This window comes from Lactuca virosa, chromosome 5, assembly GCF_052849685.1.
Source record: "Lactuca virosa cultivar CGN04683 chromosome 5, Lactuca_virosa_CGN04683_v6, whole genome shotgun sequence".
Classification (NCBI taxonomy): Eukaryota; Viridiplantae; Streptophyta; class Magnoliopsida; order Asterales; family Asteraceae; genus Lactuca; species Lactuca virosa.
The window spans coordinates 273565809-273585713 of record NC_136430.1 but is presented as its reverse complement, the minus strand read 5'-3'; positions in this window follow the sequence as shown (position 1 = coordinate 273585713).

Here is a 19905-nt window from a genome sequence, read left to right as displayed (position 1 = left end):
ATTGTGTAAATCATCCATACTTATATAGTTGGTTAATGCTCCATGGATTATCAAGTTGGGCTAAAACCCATAGGATGCTCCATGGATGTTCCATGGTATATTTGAACCCATAGATCCAAGGAAATGGAAAGCCATGACAATTAGGGTTTACCCTAATTGTGACTAACTATATAATGATCTTATTATTGAAGAAATCGGCCACTAGAGAAACAAGTGAGGGCAAACCGATTTTAGAAGTGTTCTACTTTCTCTCAAGTTATTCCAAGTGTCCATGATGTTGTGTGAACCATTTGAGGTGTCACACTTGGGGCACTAGGCTCTTGAGCTCCATGGAATCAAGCACCAAGTATGTAATTCTACTAGTTTTATATTATATGTACTTTATATTATGCTAGTTAGAACAATACCTTGGAAATTGATATTTGCATGTATAATAGAGAAAACATAGATCCAAGGTATTTAGGGTTGCATGTACACCATAGGAGTGTTAGAATGCTCAAAACCCAATAGTGGTATCAGAGCCAAGGCTTGTTTTCAATTATACTTGATGCTATTTGCAAGAAAAATCATTTTTTTGGAATTTACCAGTTCACCACGAGGTGGTAAAATTTACCACGAGGTGGTGACTGTTCAGTGAAAAAAAAATTAGTTTTTTGGCCTGTTTTGGATTAGAATCATTACCACAAAGTGTTTTTGTTCATAAAATTTGATTTTTATGTTATGGTAATGTTTATTCTCATCCAAATAAATGATAATTGCCATATTTTCAAGACTTGTTTTCGTTTATGTAATTATCTAAGTTCTTCAAAATTGTTGATTATGAATGTTCATGCTTGTGAGTTTTGTTAGATCATAGGAATTATGTGCAAATTGTTTTGTTAGTATAATTCTTGATCTTAATGAAATTGTATGGACTACATAACTTGTCCTCAAGTTATGGATTACCAAAAGTTTTTTGTGTTTCCTTGGTTTATGAGTTAGTTTAGATTAATGAAAAAAAAATTGTGTTTTAGTTGTTTTCAATCCATATTAATCTAAAAGGAGTTCATAAAATGTGTTTTTTGTAACTTGTCCTCAAGTTACATAAAATGTCACATTTATGAATCTTAAAACTCATAAAAGTGTCATAGGTTACATAAAAAATGAAGAGTCTTTTTCATTAAATTGTTTTATGACTCCATAACTTGTCCTCAAGTTATGGATGTTTAAGAGTCACTTCTTTAAAAGTGTTATTAAAGAATACGAGGTTACATAAAAGTGAAGAGTCTTCATTTTAAAGAACCATTAAACTCATAAGTTATGAAATGAAAAGTCTGGAATAGTTTCAAAACTTGCCCTCAAGTTTTGGAATTTGTAAAGTTACCCCCCCATGTATACTTTAATTCCAAATTGAACCTTAGAATTTTAAAAATTTAAAATTCAACACTTATACTATTATTATAATTTTAATTATATAGATATGTATAAAATAAAGTCAGTCTTACCATTAGTAGGCCTCATTCACGAAGCCGGTCTATAAGGGGGTATAAGGTTACTGCCTATAAAATGGCAGTTTAATGGGTGTCCACTCTCACCCACCGCTTCCTTGACTGGTGGAGGGTCGTTAGCCGAATAGGTAGGAAATGACTATAATTCTCCCTTCATTAAAAGTATAATGATAAATACTAAGTAACTAAACACTTATTAATTCCTAATCTTAGTTACTTAGGAAAATTTGAAATAGGTGCTAACCCATGAAATTACACTTTGTACCTTACCAAGTCCTTAGCGGAGCGTGTGTGGTTAACTGGCACACTAACAAGGACTAGTAAGAGTGGCAAAGGGTAACTTGACTTTATTATAGATTGGTGTAGCATGTTTGGTTAATCGGCACATCGATTAGGTGATAAAGTTAAGGGTACCAAGTCAATTTGCATGGTTATTCACACCAAGTTTGTGATCCTCGGCATCCCAGTCACAAACTTGAGAGGGCACAATCGAGATTTAAACATGCCATTGAAAGTTCAATGTATCTCAAAAGATCTAGGAGTTTCAAATCCAATTAAAACTTAATTATATTTCGTTTTTCATGGTGGAAATTGGTAAATCGTCATTTACCTACCTTCAAATATTCTATAGCTTGGATTACGGCATCTCTCTAATCCAATTCAAATGATAATTGTCAAAAGTTTCATGTTTTGTATTAGTTTAATGTTTAGGCTAATTACATGAAAATTGTTTGATTTGAATTGTCAATGTTCATATGAGTTTAATCAAGATTATGAATATTGCTAGATATGATTGTGATAGTTGTTTTCAATCCAAATTAATCTACAATTTATTCATAAAAAGTGTTTTTGTAACTTGTCCTCAAGTTACATGAAAAGTCTCATTAATGAATTTTATTAAAAACATAGGTTATGAACTTGAAAAGTCTTTTCTCCATAAATTGTTTTGTGACCTCCATAACTTGTCCTCAAGTTATGGATTTTCAAGAGTCTCTTCATTAAAAGTTTTAAAAACCTATATTAAACGCACATGTTATGAAATTGAAGAGTTTTGAAAAGTTTCAAAACTTGCCCTCAAGTTTTGGAATTTGGAAAGTCACCCCCCATGCACACTTTAATTCGAAACCCTAGAATTTTAAAAGTTAAAAGTTCAAACTTTATGGACTTCATTAAATTAATTAAAGTGTTTAATTAAAAGAGTTAATAATTCCATAAAGACATGGTTTAAGTTTAATTAAATTAATAGTATAGTTTAATTAATGGATTAAACCACCAAGTATTTTAAATGTTTAAAATACACCCTTATACTATTATTATAATTTTAATTATATAGATATGTATAAGATAAAGTCAGTCTTACCATTAGTAGGCCTCATTCACGAAGCCGGTCTATATAGGGGGGTATAAGGTTACTGCCTATAAAATGGCAGTTTAATGGGTGTCCACTCTCACCCACTGCTTCCTTGACTGGTGGAGGGTCGTTAGCCGAACGGGTAGGAAAGGACTCTAATTCTCATTTCATTAAAAGTATAATGATAAATACTAAGTAACTAAACACTTATAAATTCCCAATCTTAGTTACTTAGGAAAATGTGAAATGGTGCTAACCCATGAAATTACACTTTGCACCTTTGTTAAGTCGTTAGTGGAGCGTGTGTGGTTAACCGGCACACTAACATGGGACTGACAATGTATGGCAAAGGGTGACTTAAGTTTTATCATAGATCGGTGGAGCGTGTGTGGTTAACCGGCACATCGATTAGGTGATAAAATTAAGGGTACCAAGTCAATTTGCATGGTTATTCACACCTTGTTTGTGATCCTCGGCATCCCAGTCACAAACTTGAGAGGGCACAATCGAGATTCAAACATGCCATTGAAAGTTCAATGTATCTCAACAGATCTAGGAGTTTCAAATCCAATTAAAACTTAATTATATTTCGTTTTCATGGTGGAAATTGGTAAATCGTCATTTACCTACCTTCAACTATTTTATAACTTGGATTACGACATCCTTCTTCCAGTTATAAATAGGTTGTTGGGTCCTAGCCTTAATATTTCGTATTGGGTGTTATATTAAGGACTTTAAATCAACTAACTTGAATTGCTTCCATTATAGATGTCTCCTTCAGACAACTATGGTCTTCCCAAATCTTTAGAAACAAGCTTCCTAATGAAGATGATATCCCAAATGGCAATCAAGGTGAAAGATCAATCCCTTTGTTGTGCATTAGTGGGACTGGAAATCATACTTCATTTCTTCCACCTCCTCTAATAATTCTCCCTATCCCACAGGTTTTAAGACTTGATAAGTTCGAAGTCACTCAATCCCTATTGTCAAGCAAGTCTACATGTGCTTAGGTCTTGGAGATTAAGTCACATAATGACAAGCCGTGAGAGTCGGGTGTCGAAGTCTCGAGGTAGCTGGCTGTTGACTTGGTTCTTTAGACACTCCCTGATGACAGATCACGACATGTCCCTTTAATGATCTTATCTATTTGCTTGGTGCTGCTGAATCAGCAATGATTTGGAACACTGGTAAAGCAAATTTGATTAGAAGATCAACTTCCCAAAACTTCATGGACATTGACAATGGTGACACTGAAAATCCAGAAAAACTTTCTCTTCCCAATGGAAAGGGATCGGCCATGGTCAACTCGGTTGACCAAATGGTAAAGAGAAAGGCTAAGTCTGAGATAGTCCCATGTACCATTCCCAAAGAGTCCATATGTGCCTATTGCCAAGGGAAGGGGGCATTGGTTGCGAAGCTACCAAATTTACCTGAAAGATCATAAGGATGGTAAAGTCAATAAGTTTGACTGTACTTCAGGTAAAGTCCATTATCTAACTCTATTAAGTTCCTATTTGGAGATCCTTATTGCATAATGTGAATAGGGCACATGTTGATGTTTTAAGAATCAAAGAAAAGAGAGGAAGCTTAAAGAAAGTATATGATGTTTCTGATCACGAAGATGGATTTCGATCGCATGGTTCGGTGATCAGAATTTTGAGTTGTTACTTAAGAGTTATGATATATTGCTTAGGAATAGATAACAATAAGTTTTCCATATGGATTGTAAGGATAAGTTTTCCGCAAAGTTTTAAAATAAAATAAAAATGGTTTTAATTTTATTTATTTTAAGTATCCTTACAATGGCATTTGTGAAATATTGTTACCTATATGATTCCATTGATAGCAATATTGGAAAGTGGATTTGATTCTTTCGTTTGTGGTAGTGTCATAATTTACCAAATAAGGAAAGATTCTCATCACCCAAGTTTCAGTTGGATAGAAACTTGGAATCATGCAACTTGTATTGTATGATGAATGAGAATTTTCATCTATGGGAAATTAAGACTAATTACTTGTTCACATGTATATGTGAGTCAAGTGAAGGACTAACGGATCGAGTACATTAGGTTGTGTGCTGGTCAGGTCCATCACAAAGGTTGAGAAGATTATTCGTTATGATTTACTAAAGTTTAGTAAATATGGTTATGCTTACAAGTTTAAGTGTAATTCTGAAACATTGGAAAAGTTTCAATGTATGGCAGGACGGATAAGAAGAATCAAATAAGGCAGAAAGATAAAAGTTTCTCCAATCTGAAGAGATGGGAGAGTACTTGAGTATCTTGTTTTATGATTATCTTAGTGATTATGAAACCATATCACAATTGATCCTCTAAGGTCACCTTAGTGTATCTGTTTGACTAAGGAGAGGAATTGTGAATTGTGAATTTGGTTAAATCAAAAGATAAATCATACTTCGTTCCAAAACAAATCTTAGAGTCATACTCCAAGATTGAGCCTTGAGTGACATAATCTTTAGAAAGTTTATAACACTTGTCAAATGTAGAGTAAAATGTTTTTTACTCTTGTACATTTGAAATTGGTAAGTTGTGATGTCTTGGAAAAGACAAAGACCAACTAAGACCAATTGTGTGAAGTGTTTAACTTGATAAGAATCCACACTAACTCTTGAATATTTGTTTTGTCAAGGAATGGTTCTTGACAAGGGAATCTTATATGTCAAGAGGACAGTGGGAGTCTTGAGATAGTTTCAAGAACTAATCAAGAGGATTGTTAATCACTAGCCCACGACTTGAGGTTTGTAACCTATCGTGTTGACATATTCTTATTTCTGTGTCTATTCCAGTTAAAAGTTGACTATGCTTGTGAGTTCTACGAGTTTTCAATTGTTTGCATAACAACCTGGAAGCAATGGTAGGCCTTGTGCTGCCGGGTGGCAAGAAATTAAGATTGAACAAGTTCAGTCCATATGTGTTTCGATTTGCCACTAACCTTGTCTTGGGATTATGGTTATGACAAATTCACATGGATAGGAACACTTACACCATAAAATCTAAGTGTCATAAGGGTTCTCTCCGATTCATGAAAATGATGGTGAGGAAACTCTTTCACTAAGTAGATTTAAGTAGATAGCAATTGTGAGAATGACAAAAGGTCTAAACATTATGATTACGGCATCCCTCTTCATAATTGTTTAGACACACAAGTGAGCTATCTAAGGAAAGGTATATGATTTTGATAAAGTCTTATCAAAGCATCTCGTATCATAAATCTGAACTTTGGTAAGAAAGTCAATAAAGTATTGTTTTTCTAGAAGTCCAGCTGATTTGTGAGTACATGTCAAAGCTAGTAGGAGCATAAGTGTTATGCTAGTAAGATAATAATCATTATGCTAATGGGAGCATGATGATTATGTTGCAAGTTAGCAATGTTAATTATAGAAAACAAAAGTTTCAATTCGCTTTGAAAAGTTGTTTCCCTATAATTAAGGGAGAAAATTTTATACTCATTCCAATTCTACAAGCTTAGATTGAGATTTTAATCTACTTTAGTCAAGGATATATAATAATGTTATGTTGGAATGGTTCAACATAAGGAAATTCTATATATGTTGCGTTCTCAAAATTCGATTATGATTATGGCATACCTCTTCATAGTTCGAATTATGAGAACATGGCAAATAATAAAATTTTTATAGCATGAATCGTGTCTCATATGCTTCGGATATAGGTTCGATTACATGTGCTATAATCCATTCTTAATTTTCCAAATGCCTAAGGCATTAAAATGGAAAAGGAATAGAACTGGAAATGACTAAAATGATTAAGCAAATTTTCGAGGACAATCTGAGGTTTACCAAAGATTGGTTGCTCACGGACAATTAGAAGTATAGAGTAAGGACCATATTGACATATTTTGAAAATAGGCAACTCTTGTTCAGAAGTGATGGTCAAAATGGTAATATGGAATTGTTTCCATAGGTGGAAGTTGTTCTTTGAATCTGTGTAAGATTAGAGAACTTAATGCAACAAGGATGTTCAAAGGAATGTACCTTGAATTTGAGACTTCGTTTCCATGGAATTGATCTCCATTGGAATTATTTGTAATGTTTGTTGCCAAGTCTTTGTGACTTTTGGGTATAGTCATTACAAGAGGATCATTGCATATACGTTTAGAATCTAACATATTACAGTAAATGACAAGAGGATTGGGATTGTGAAATGAGCATCATTGAAATATTGTCAATCGATCTGTTTCACAAGGAGAGGACCATATGTAAACATAGTGTGCGTACTTGGAGTATGGCATAGCTGTTGTTTGGACAAACATGGTGTGCATGCTTAGAGCATGGCATGACTATTGTTTTAATTCAAGTATTAAGTTGATATATCGAAACATTGGATAATGAGTAATCAATATGGTGCTTAGATAAAAGGTGTTTTTTATTTACACTCAAAGTGTTGGGGCCATATAGCATTAGTATTATTCTTGTGTTTCACTTTGCATGTTTTGACTTCCTGAATAACTAGGTCATTCTTCCCGAATAACTAAGTTATTCAAACCATCCACAGTCGGTCATATGTTGGAAGTAGATATGAATCAAGACTGTCATGAATTTGGCTTGTATGATTTGTCTAATGTGCATTAGACATAGCAATGGTTGCTGCAATATTCATGAGTACTCATAAGGCCTGAGTATTGGATTCAGCCCACGCTCATTTGGATTCACTTCATGGATTCTATCATGAGTGAATCGTGAGACGATAATATCTTATACTCTTCAAACCTAGAGATATGAGTTGTTGACTATGAGTTGGTTATACATTGATTGCACGAAAACGCATTGGTAACTCGATGTTATAAAACGTGCCTTTGTGTATGATTCAAAAAGTAGTCAGTACAAGCATATGAGTCGAAGTTTATCCATTCATTTTACCCTCAAAGGGATAAAAGCGATATATGTGGGCCCCTCGATGATTTAGTGATGACAAAATGTAAGTGCTCGGTCGGGCCTGGACTGATTTGATTTGTTCAATTAGTCAGTCGTCATAAATCGGAAATCGGGAAGCAACAAATGGATAGAGAGAATGATTATAATCCATGTCTCAGTCCATATGATATCTAGAATGGAGGAATATATGATCACTTATCTAATGGACGCGTCATTGATTTGTTCAGAGTTCGGCAGCAGCTTTTAAGAGCTACGATTGCTGGTCAGGTTATGAAGGCGTACTTGCAATAATAGTTATTAGACTTATCCAAGTGGGAGACTGTTGGATTAGTGTCTAAGTCCATAACTATAATTGGTATATTCTTGACCCGACCCGGCATGGTCCATTTGGGTTGCATGGCATCATGCATTTGGATAGACTAAAATGAGAGAAATAACAATTAAGGTTTATTAATATATTATATGTTCTAATATATTAATAAGATTATTTAATTAGTATTGATCAAGAATTAATCTAGAATTAATTAAGTGATCAAAAGAAGACTAATTAAATATATGGGTTGATTGTGTAAATCATCCATACTTATATAGTGGGCTAATGCTCCATTGATTATCAAGTTGGGCTAAAACCCATAGGATGCTACATGGTGTATTTGAACCCATGGATCCAAGGAAATGGAAGCCATGAAAATTAGGGATTACCCTAATCTTGACTAACTATATAATGATCTTATTATTGAAGAAATCAGCCACTAGAGAAACAAGTGAGGGCAAACCGATTTTAGAAGTGTTCTACTTTCTCTCAAGTTATTCCAAGTGTTCATGATGTTGTGTGAACCATTTGAGGTGTCACACTTGGGGCACTAGGCTCTTGAGCTCCATGGAATCAAGCACCAATAAAGAGGTATGTAATTCTACTAGTTTAATATTATATGTACTTTATATTATGCTAGTTAGAACAATACCTTGGAAATTGATATTTGCATGTATAATAGAGAAAACATAGATCCAAGGTATTTAGGGTTGCATGTACATCATAGGAGTGTTAGAATGCTCAAAACCCAACACTGTTTAGCCTGAGGATTTTGAGAGGGATTGGCAAAAGGGGCCTTTGACAACTCTGAAAGATCAACCCTGGTCCAGGAGTTGAAGTCATGAGCATCTTTATATAGTTCAGTGGTCCGACTCTTACGTCTCACGAGCCACATGTTTAAGGTGTCGTGAAATCCCCATGATATGATCCCTGACCTATCACCATAAACATTTTTAAAGCGATTCTCTCCAAGATCTGTAAAGGTGATGGTGGGCTGATCCGCAGGAGCATTCTGATCTGAGCTCCTTTTAAACAAGTATTGACCTTTCTCAGTAGATTTAGCCAGTTTGGCATGTTTTAAGGCCACAACACTTGGAGCTTACGCTGGCTCTTCTTCAAATCTATCAAAACCACGTGATGTTTGAGCAGATGTCGCAATGGGGTGAGCTTGGATGTGCAGATTGATCCTTGACTCATCAGCGGATGTCTTGAACTTGTCACCAAGTTCCTCTTCTAACTTTTTCTTCAAATCAAAGTAACTTGAAGTGAGAAGATTAAAGTGCTCTTGTAGATCAGAAATCTGCTTGGTCTTCAAAGCTTTATCCTCTTCAAGATCAGAAACTTGAATCTTCAGATTTACATTCTCGCTCAAAAGATCATTAACTTGGATACTGAGCTCTATGTTCTTTTGATCAAGTACATTTACTTTCTTTTGAAGCTCATCAATGAATGAATCATCTTCTCCTGAATGACTTTCTCTAAAAGAAATTCCTTTAGCTCTAGGAGAAGGCATTAAGCTTTGTTCCTGAGCTAGATGCATGGCTAGCCGTACAGAGGCATCATCAAGATCTGGCCTAGGAGGAGAAAATCCTGCTTGAGCAGAGGAACCACCAACCTCAAATGTGGTGCTAGGACCTTCACTAAAAGGTTCTGATGAGACAATGGCAGGGGTAGTTGTTGGTATAATTGGCAGGCCTTGAGATAAATCAGAATCCAGAAGTCCATGTCTAGGATCACGTCTTCTTCTCTTTGACGGAGGTTGTGAGGTCTGGATTGTTGCATCATCACTCTGAAGTGGTTCAGTGGTAGGTTAAACAACATCAAGGGGAGGAATCCCTGACACTGTCACCATTGAAGTTGTCGAATGAACCACTTGATCGATAGGAATAGGTGTTGACTCGAGAACGTCATCGGAGTCCCTTATCTCCGTTGCTGGATGAGCAACATCATTGATATTGTCAAGTAGCGCGTTGAGATTGATATTTGACAAAAAGTCTTCATTACTTCCAAAGTTTGTCGAAATCTCATCCTTATCAAAGCCTGTAAGATCAAGGTCTTCATATAGATCAGTATCAGTCACACTCTCAGAAGACCCTTCGTTATAGTCACTTTAGACTTGGACTGATTGCAGATCATGCTCCTCAGCTACAGAAACATTGGGAGCAACTGTCTCTTCTCTTTCCTGGTCTGACACAGTGATCACATCCTCTTCTGAAATCACCTTTTCTGAGGAAGTAGGCTCAGAGGATACTTTGTCAGAGGATCCATGAGACTCGGATGCCTCATTTGGCTCAGCAAATCTTCCGAACTTTACAAGCGGATACAGTCCTTGGAAGACGACCTTTCCCTTGCGATTTTGCTTGATGAGCCCAACAGTGTGAGGACCTAAGGACTTCATGTCAAGGGTATCTCCCTCCTTGACCATCTCAGGAAATTGTCTGTTGATGAATAATTGAAATAACCCGGGATACATCAAGAAAGTATCCCGGGTTATAGTGTTGATGTTGACCACGAACTCGTCCAGGATAAACCTCGAAAAGTTGAAGCCTATCCCTGCAGCAAGAGAAACGATGGATCTAGTGTTTCTCAGAGAGATTTGATCCGCACCAGACCTTCTGCCAGAGATGCAGCTCACGAACACATGAGCCAGGAATCTCCAGTATCGTGGCAGAAGCTTCTTCACAGTAGGAGGAGAGTCGCCTTCGTACCCCATCTTCTTCAGAATCTTCTGGGCGTCCTCAATCCCGATCTCAGTGGGAAAACTAGGTAAATCATTGATCAACAACGTTTCTCTAATGAACTGCTCAGTGATCACAACCTTGCATCCCTTAACAATCGCATCCATAGTGACTACTCCATCGTTATCTCTTTTCATCTCAGTAGTCTTCCAGAATTCCCTTATGATGTTCTGATAGACCACAATGTTCATGGTGATAGCAGAGGCCAGGCAGCATTTTCTCAGACCATGAATCATCGACCTGAATTCTCCATGTGCAACTGGAGGATCTGCAAGTACAATGGCCAAGTTGTGCATGTCTGCGAATTTTAAATTTGCCATTTGATCTGCACTAAAACGAACCAAGTGAGAAAACAAATATAATAAAGCAATTAAGGTTTCATGGTTCTTTATTTAATCAAATTAATTTGGGCCCCAAAATAATTTTGACCAAAAAGGAGTTTACGGTCAACTTAGGGTTTACGGCCGTAAACTCATGGCCGTAAACTCATGGCCGCAAACGGAGTTTACGGCCGTAAACTCCTGGCCGTAAGCTTGGGCCGTAAACGCCAACAGTTTCTATTTTGTTCGATTTTAACCCCAAAATCCATCGATTTGATGAATAAAACACATTCCCATGGTCGGTTTTGTTGTACCTTCGAAATGGACTGAACGATTTCGCAAAAAGAGAAGAATTTTTTTTCGAGAGGAGAGAGGGTGGGGAGAGTTTGCAGCCGGAAATAGAGAAATCAAGAGTGAAAATGAGTTTCCGGCTGTAAACCCCCTTTTATACCCTTGATAATTTTACCTACTGTCCACATAGTGTAAGACACAGTCCAAATTTCAAATATTTTTCAAAAATAAAACTTTTGAGGATTTTAAAAATTAAAATTAACATTAAAATAAAAGAATAAAAATTTCCAAAATATAAAATTTTAAAAACTTTGACAATTTTTAAAAATATAATAAAAATTAAAATTAAGATTAAAAAATTAACATAGACAAAAATAAAAATTAAAATAAAAAATAAAATTAAAATAAAATAATTTCCAAAATTTAAAATTTAAAATTTTTATAATTACAAAATAAAATTGAGATGAAATAAAAATAAAAAAATAAAATAAAATTAAAATAAAATAGACTAAACTTATCTGAACAAACACTGAATATAATTTTGTGACGTAGGGATCAAAGTTGTTAGACAGCCTTAGTCCACTTTTCAGTACCTCTACCTTCATGTCCATGTCTGATCGATCGCCGGTATTGTGGTCCACTTAAACACGAAAAATTATGATAAAATTTGGACAAGCTAATAAAGACAAGACCCTTTTGATTCTATATTCTTAAATAAATTTCCTAGGGACCATTCATCTAACGACGACCAGGGATATGGTTGTCCACCTAAATTGAGCAATGAGATCTACAGACAATCTGTAAGTGTTCAATTTTAATTGTACTAGAACATGTTTCCCGCTACCTGATATGCTCCAGTAATCAAGGATTTCCAGAATACTCCTTACATCGGGTGAGCAGACAATTATTAAGAGAGAAGATTGATTTAGAATGCATATGCTATACACCCAGGTCGGATCTCTTCCAATCACGCAGAGGATGAAACATATGACTAACTGAAGTTTTAGAGGGATTGAGAAAAAGAATGATGCATATACTGTGTACCAGGTCGGATTGTAAGTCACGCAAAGGAGACAGTATATGGCTAACAGATAGAAAGAATTGCATAGAGAGAAGATGCAGAGAGATAGAATTGCATATGTTACAGTCCAGGTCGGATCTCTCGATCACGTAGAGGAGGCAACATATGACTAACAGACAGAAAGAGAGAAAATAACCTTCTACTGACCTAATTTATCGGAATTCCCCAGTCACCCTATCAATACCGGAATTAAGGACAAAATCCGCACATCGAGGAAAAGTTAATCCACAGTTCTAGATACGGGTTCTTTTAATGTGACCAGTAGATTCCCATGTATATCTCCCTGCTCAACCTATCCGAGCATCGTATTGTTAGGCCAAACGGATCTAACTAGTTCAAGATTTATCAAGTCCTTGAATTCCTTAAGTTCAAATCTTCCTAGTCAAGTCCATTTAGAATCTTTCATGCTTACCAGCGCATCGAACATAGAGCGTAGACAATTTAATTTTCGTACGTTATGCAGATTCAGATTGCCTGTTATCACTTGATAATATCACTTCCCAACACATCACCTACAAGCAATACTATCAGCAACATATTTTTGATTTTCTGATTTTTTATTGTTTTCAGATTTTTTGATTGGTTTTTGTTTATTTCTCCCCCTAAATTTGTGCATGGGTGAGAATGAAATCACTAAAATGTGCAAATTTAAACTAATCTAACCAAAAATAAAATAGAAAATAAGAATTAAGAAAATAAAAACTAAAAAACTTAAAATAAGTAAAAAGATAAAAAAAAATTAATCCTCAAAACGAATCATTTTCAAAAATCTCACAAGCACATCGAATCGACCTTTGTTAAAAGGCTTGGTGAACAGATCCGCCACATTATTAGCAGTGGGAACCTGTTCCAGCCGGATGAGTGAACGTTCATAACAGTCTCTGATAAAATGAATTTTGATATCAATGTGCTTGGTTTTGGAATGTTGGACAGGATTTTTAGCAATTTGAATCACAGCCTCATTATCACAGTAAATAGGGGTTTCTAGATAATTCAAACCGTAATCCAACAGCTGATGTTGGATCCAGATAACTTGAGAGCAACAAGCAGATGCAGCAACGTATTCCGCTTCAGCTGTTGAAGTTGAGACGGTGTGTTGCTTCTTGCACTGCCACGACACCAGCCTATCTCCAAGATATTGACACCCTCCTGAAGTAGATTTCCTGTCAAGCTCACAGCCTCCATAATTACTGTCAGCAAAAGAATATAAATCAAATTCGGATTTTTCGGATACCAAAGACCCAATTTTGGGCTGCCTTTGATATACCGAAAAATTCTTTTGACAGCAATAAGATGTGAAAATTTAGGATTAGCCTGATAACGTGCGCATTGACAAACTGTAAACATGATGTCTGGACGGCTTGCAGCAAGATACATCAACGATTCGATCATCGATCTGTAGTGTGTCTGATCTACGGATTCGCCATCAGTATCTGGAGTCAGCAGAGGTCTTTCGGCCATCGGTGTCGATGCAGGTTTAGCGTCTTGAAACCTGAACTTCTCAAGAATATCCTCCACATACTTAGCTTGATGGAGTAGGATTCCGGTTTAATTTGGTTTGACCTGAAGCCCCAGAAACATGGTCATTTCTCCCAACAAACTCATCTCAAACCGCTTTTTCATAACTCCAAACTCTTTGCATAGCTGCGGACTGGTAGACCCGAAGATAATTTCATCAACATAGATCTAGACTAGAATCTGATCATTACCAACATGCTTGATGAATAAAGTTTGATCGATGGTGCCACGAGAGTATCCATGCTCGAGCAAATGCTTTGTGAGAGTTGCATACCACGCTCGAGGAGCTTGATGCAACACATACATCGCCTTGTCCAACTTCTAGACATGATTAGGAAACTTCGAGTTAACGAACCCAGGGGGCTGATCAACATAGATTTCTTCCTTCACCTTGCCACACAAGAAGGCTGTCTTGGCATCTATTTGGTAAACCGTGAAGTTCATGTAGGAAGCATAAGCTAGGAAGATACGAATAGCCTACAAGCGAGCTACTGGAGCATAAACCTCAGTATAATCAAGACCCTCGACTTGTCGAAACCCGCGAACCACCAATCTAGCTTTATTTCGCACTATAACCCCTGAATCATCCTGCTTGTTTCGATAGACCCAACGTGTGTCAAGAGACTTTTTGCCTTTTGGTAACTCAACCAATTTCCAAACCCCAAGCTTTTCGAATTGATTCAGCTCTTCATGCATAGCATCTACCCAGCTGGGCTCATTCAGTGCCATTTCAACATTCTTGGGCTCTATTTGAGAGATAAAGCAAGAATAGAGACATGTATTGACATCTCCACTATGACTTCTGGTTTTAACTCCATCGCCCAGCTGACCAATGATGTTCTCGATCGGATGATCGCGTTGAAGTCTTGAGGGTATCTCCTGGCTGATATGTGACAACCCGAAATTTCTATTATGTACAACAATTCACTTCAATAGAAGTCAAAACTGTTTCTGCTAACTTTTGAGCTGTGTAGAGTCAGTTTGAGTGTTCAAAATCCTAGTACTTCAGGAGATAACAGGAGAGAGGATGCCCTAGGGTTTATTGTGCAACAATAATGTCCCAAAACTCCAAGAGTTTGGAGTTTATGGCCTAAACATGGTGTTTACGGCCGTAAACCCCAAGGGTATAAAAGTGACACTTAGTCATTTTTAACACTTTTTCATAATTTCAAAGCTAGAACTCAAATCCTCTCAAGTATCATCCGTTTTTTCCTTCTTGATCTTCAACTTTGTAAGTGTTTCTTACCCTAATAAGTTGATATCTACCTTATTCTAGTGATCTTACATGATTCCATCCGTGAAATCATTCCATATGTGTAGATCTTCAAGTTTCACCAAGAACACCAAGAGCACACACTAGTGTTCTTGGACTTTTAGCACCTTTTCAAGCTTCTACATAGTAAGTACTCTTACCCTAGTGTGTTATAAGACTTGTTACACTTCTAATCATCTAGAAAACACCAAGGAAACAAACGATCAAAGGTGTTTACGGTCCAAGATGTTCTTGGACCGTAAACCCCAATAAAGGGGCCAAAGTGTGCCCTAGTCCCTTACCAAGCCTTGGAGACTAGTCTAGATACCATCCTTGATGTGTTTAGGACTTAAAACATCAAAAAGACCATAAACCATTTGGGTTTACAACTATAAACCCAAGGAGAAATGGTCCAAGGACTGTAAACTCCGCAAAGGAGTGAAATGGTGCCCTAATCACTTCCAAAGGCTTAGACTTGAAGTTGGAATGTTTCTTATAACTTGTAAAGCTTCAAAACACAACATGGTAAAAGTACCATGAGTTTACGGCCGTAAAATCATGGGTTTACGACCGTAAACTCAAATGGTGATGGTCACAAAACCGTAAACTTTAAAAGAGTTTACTCTTGAACCCTAAACTCAAATGCAAGGTCCTACAACTCTTAGAAGCAATCCTTAGTACTTATAACACTTAAATAAAGTGTTAATCATGTCCTAGGATGTCTTAACATGGTTATTTAGTTGTTTAAATGACTAATTGGATACATATATGTGTGATTATATGTTAACTAGGATCCTTGTGTGTGTCCAAGTCTTCACTTGACACTTAGCATCCTATACAATCCGTTCATCCAAACCACTCACTACAGGTGAGTTCATACCCCTTAATCAATCTTTTAAATGATTTTATATGCTTTCATGGGGGGGGGGGGGGGGGAATACAAGTAGAAAACAAGACGTTATACAATCAATCACATGTGATTTATAACTGTGTTTTCAACCAACTGATTTCACATACTTCAAAATGTGTTAAATACAATGGATTTCACTTATATTATACTTTGTTATCAAATCAACTACTTTTGAATCGTTTTATAAACTGACATCAAGTCATTATTATTTATTGTTCAAAACCCTTAAATATATTACAAAACCTCTTTCAAACTTATTGTTAAAAACCATATCTATACACTTATGTTTCATGTATATATGTATTGATATGAGAGCTTTCATTCCTAATTCCGTTCTAACACTCTTGAGTAGCAAGGGTGTATAAACCTACTTGGACATTCAGTCTACATTCCAGTAAACTATATAGGTATAGTTATATAAGCAATATTTAAAGGACTTAAGACGGCTAGCTCTCTTTAATTCTTTTTCCTCGTTTGGATGTGGCCTTAGGGTATCGGTTATTCGTCCGAATGTCGTCTAAATATTAGTTATATATCATGTATACATATATAGACATAAAAGTTCCATCAGTCAGTTCAGTTCCTTTGGGCAGCAAAGGCATACTTTCGGTTATATACGTACATTACTAGTAACTATAATAGGTATAGTTAGGAGATACTACTTACTATTCCAAGTACAAGGAATCACACAAGAGTCAGTTCATTCATGAGTCTATACTATTACATACTATATGATGAGATACTATTACATATTATATGAGTAGATACTATTATATACGTACGGGACTAACCATTCTACACCCAGCTGTTAGCTATAGAGGGAACATGCACATCGACAGATGTCTACGGTTAATACTATTCGGCAAGTTACTCTGCCGTGTTTATCCTAGTACCAAAGGATAATGTTACAATAATTATATTATTTTCCTTATTACCTTTATTTTGTGTCACATTCACATAATCGATGAGGTAGACTAGATTTGAATAATAATAGTTGTACAAGGGAAATACCTTCACTTATGTAGAGGTTCAAACCTTCAAAACAGTCGAGTCTTGGCAGAAGGCTACTTTCAAAACAGTCGGGTCTTGGTAGAAGACTACTTTCAAAACAGTCGGGTCTTGGTAGAAGACTACTTTTTATACTAGTAGGAAATATGGAATTTTCTAGGTTTTCATACTTATACAAACTTTTCCTCAAAACAATTACAAGTCTTTCTTTACAGTTTTACAAAACAATGACATTAAAATACTTATGAATTCACCAGCTTTATTACTGATCTATGATTTCAAAATAACTTGTATTCTCAAGTCACCTGTACACAGGTACGATGACCAGGTTTTGAGAAGATGGAGCAGTCAAGACTCGTCTTTTCTTTTGATTATTCATTATGTTGTTTTATACTATGAAAGAACACACTTGTATTTAAAATTATACTATTAATGCAATGGATGATGTCGTTGCTTGTTTGCTACTTTACACTGTTATGATACTTTACATGACGTCCTCCGCCCCAGAACGTTTCCGCCGTTCTCGGTTTTGGGGTGTGACATGATATCATTGAGTGAGACGGGAAGATTGTGAATATTGACACCTCCATCATTTTCTGATTGTTCCACACTAGATGACTCTGCTACAAACTCATTAGAAATGTCTTCAGGAAAGAGTAGTTCCATAAAAGTTGAAGTGACAGCGGAAGCATCTCTAGACATGAACTCTCTTTCAACAGGAGTAAGAGGTGTAGCATCAGCATCAGGAGTATCATTCTGAACTGGATATTTTGGACTATCAGGTGGTACAGATGACTCCCCCTCAGGTGAAGCAGAGGACTCCCCCTCAGGTGAAGCAGAGGACTTCCCCTCAGATGGTGAAGAGGATACCGTTGGGGGTCCGTAGACAACTTCTTCGTCTTCGTCTTCAGAAACATTCTTCGAACCAGAGGAAGACCCAGATAAACTATCTGAAGACACATTTATAGACTTGAAAAGCGATGTGTAATCAAATAACCAATCCGGACCCACTCGAGCATGCGTTTCATTCTCCTCCAACCAGCGTACATCATAGGATTCCACAATCTGCTTCGTCTTCTTATTGTAGACGCTATATGCAGTGCGTGCAGCATACCCTACGAAGTAACAATCATCGGCTTTGGCATTAAACTTTGGGTTGGACTCTAGGTGAAGAAGGGTGCAAGGGCAGCCAAATAGACAGAAAGTATTGACTGATGGCTTGTGACCATATAGAATCTCATACGGTGTCTTCATATGAGCTTTGTTGATCAACATACGACTCTGAACCTAGCAAGCAGTGTTAATCGCCTCAGCCCAAAAGAAGACGGTTAACTTGGAGTCACACAGCATCGTCCTTTCAGCAACACCATTTTGTTGAGGTGTGTGAGCGGAGCTGTACTGACGCATAATCCCTTTTTCTCCACAAAAATGATCTAGAATAGAATTGTTGAACTCTGTTCCGTTGTCGGTACGAAGCTCCTTCACCCGATTATTGTTTTGGTTCTCAATTAACACTATGAACTTCTTTATCAGATCTGCAACCCCAGCTTTGTTGGATAAAAAGAAAACCCACGTAAAACGAGAGAAATCATCAATCACAACCAGACAGTACGAACTTCTGTTGATGCTTAGGACGTTAACTGGACCGAACAAGTCCATATGTAATAATTGGAGCACCTGACTGATTGAGTTAACCTGTTTTGGCAGGTGTGGTTTTCTATGATGTTTACCCTGGGCACATGACACACACTTCTCAAAAGTTATAAAATCTCTGACAGGTAAACCACGGACCATCTCATTCTTCGCAAGTCGATTCAGATTTTTAGCGTTAGCATGACCGAGTGGTCGGTGCCACAACATTGCATTTTGTTCTGAGACCTTTGAAAAGAGGCAAGTAACTTGTTCGGTAAGGTTGGTATTCATATCAATAATGTAAGCATTTCCATCCTCTTAGATTTGACAAGAATCCATTCTTCCGGGATGACAATGCCTAGCTTGAGAATCATACATTCATTGTCAGTGAAATGTGTAGAATAACCTTTGTCGCATATCTGAGACACACTCAACAAACTATGCTTTAACTCGGAAGCAAAGTTGACATTCTCGAAACTTAACACTCCATTTGTAACGGTTCCTCTCTGAGTGATCTTTCCACCTTCTACACCCGCAAAGGAAACATATCCCCCATTAAAAGATTGAATGTTGTTCAATTGGGAGATGTCTCATGTCATATGCCGGGAGCAGCCGCTGTCGACGAGCCAAGGTCTGACGATATTCCTCCGCAACTGTCCCTGCAAAATGTGCGAGATCATTCAGATTTGGGAACCCATGTCATCACTTTCCCGAGTTAACCCTTCACTTTTTCAGATTTATCATTATTTACTAACTTTTCAGAGGATGTTGATGATGTATTGGAATTTATTTTGGGCATCCATTGGTAATTAGGTTTCCTAACAGTCACCGATGGTTTTGAAATAGGTTTTTTATCAGTTTGCATTGAGCACTTGGGTTTTCTACCAGAAGTGGTTGAAGACCCAGAACTGCACCTTGACGAAACCGATCTTGGCGGAGCCGTGTTCGGTTTTGGCAAACTGTTTGGGACTTTGTTATGAAAAACCTTTTTATTAATTTGAAAAACTGCCCTTTTTCTACTACGATCATCCTTCCAATCATCATTCCGAGAACGAGCTCTAGAGGACTTTCTAGTTAAAGACCTTCCTCTAA